At 39.1% G+C, this 1,853-nt stretch overlaps 1 long non-coding RNA gene across 1 annotated transcript; it reads left to right on the forward strand.

The window, feature by feature from the left end:
- The first annotated feature begins 865 nt into the window (after nucleotides 1-865).
- LOC117466032 (uncharacterized) lies at nucleotides 866-1,853 on the forward strand. The gene is made up of 3 exons (XR_011645083.1): nucleotides 866-903; nucleotides 1,195-1,339; nucleotides 1,777-1,853. It is a non-coding gene; the product is annotated as an uncharacterized lncRNA (long non-coding RNA).

Raw genomic sequence — 1,853 nt, forward strand, 5'->3', positions numbered from 1 at the left:
GAAGGCTGTCCAATTATTTACGAAGCCCACATTGTTTGCTGGGCACCACCAAGACAACCAGCGCTGAAATGATGACATGCGGCTATACATGTCATCATTGATCAGATTGGGGAGGGGACCAGAGAAGATTACGGTGTCCGACATTGTTTTAGCATAACTACACACCGACTCCACATTAAGTTTTGTGTTAGGCTGATTAGGGCAATTCACCTGCTGTTTGTATTTTTAATTGTTCAAAAATTATAACATACTGTCTTCCTTCTCTAACAAGTGTGCAGCAACCTCAAAACAATTGCAGGTGAGTAACATTTGTCTTGTTCTAAGGATGCATATTTTATGGTGTGACTGTAGGAGGCAATAGTCTACAAATGTGTGTTTGTCCAGGGCTAATCTCATCAGTGCCAAATTGTTCATTGCCAACAGGCCAAGAACCTCCGCTTTCACATGTGTATTATATCATAATGGAAATCAAATCAATGGACAAAAACCTTGGACAAATTAGTCATATGTCATAGAAAGCTAACTACAAAATAATGTCATCCCCCTTTAATTCTTCTTGCTTCTCTTGTAACAAGCCTCAAAATACTGTGGCAGCTGCAGAGCCTCAGAAGAAGCAGCCTGGTGATGACGATGATGGTGGTGGTGATGGTGGAAATAACAACAAAGTAAGTAACAAGTCAAAAATGTATCTATAAGCTCTCAAGGCGGGAGGCGGGAAAACATATAGATTGGATATGTTTGCTATTTGACATAAAACAACATATATAGGGTTATTTGTGTCCATATTTCCCAGTTATTACAACTGTAAAAGTTAACCGTATACATTTTGTCATGTCACTGTTTAATTTCCAGATCCATGGAGAGAGAACCGAAGCCCCAGAGAAAACCGAAGCCCCAGAGACAGTAAGTAGATGCATATTCTTAAGGTATAGGTTACATGAAAATCTTATCTGGACAGTGGTTATTTTTTTGATGGGTAACTACAAAACTGATGTATTACCGTGCGTGCCCATGTTAGATCAAGTTTAGGACAGTGATTTGTTACTTTAGTGCCTTTTTAACTATTTACTACTGATCTATACAAACTATGTTAGTTTGTATAATGTTAATTAATAATCAATTGTGATATTCCATAAAATATATTTGTGAAAGTTGTAGGCCTACTAATACATTTATATGTGATGTATTTTTCAGATTGAAATTGTGAAGGGGTCAGGAGTCTTTTGCAAAAGAGATGCGTGGAAGGCATCCATCCATACCACCTCTGGCACAGCAATGGTGCGAACTCTCCTCCTCGGCACATTTCCCCTTGAAGCCCTGCTTCAGAGCAACCTCAACGGTAACAAAAAAAAGCTACTGTTCAAAATCTCTTTAAATCAATCCTGTCATTAATAAAGAAAGGCAGTTTACACATGTGTTTTTCTTTCTAAACTGATTCACCTAAGAATGGAAAAACTGAACTATTTTCTTACTCTCTGTTTTCGCTGCTGCAATTTGTTACGAGTAATGTTTTTATTACAATTGTCCCACACTCTAGCCCAGTGGTTCTCCAACTTTATCATTTCAAGGACCCCCATAACTCAGAGTGTATGATTGGAAACCAAATGTGTATGGGTCTATTTGGAACACCTCCAAGGAACCTTGAGTGTCATTTGTCCCTGGACAACCACTCTAGCCTAAAGTGTGGCTCATTAGTATGTAAACATTAGCTGCTGCAGATCAGCAGGATTACCCACTTTTCATTTGCAAAATAATAATTATGAAATATTACTTTAGGTGGCAAGCCAAAGCGAGGTGATGGGGAGCAGCTGGAAGCCCTGGACCCAGGAAAAAAGGCGGCCATAATCGGTGAG

This window comes from Pseudochaenichthys georgianus, chromosome 20, assembly GCF_902827115.2.
Source record: "Pseudochaenichthys georgianus chromosome 20, fPseGeo1.2, whole genome shotgun sequence".
NCBI lineage: Eukaryota > Metazoa > Chordata > Actinopteri > Perciformes > Channichthyidae > Pseudochaenichthys > Pseudochaenichthys georgianus.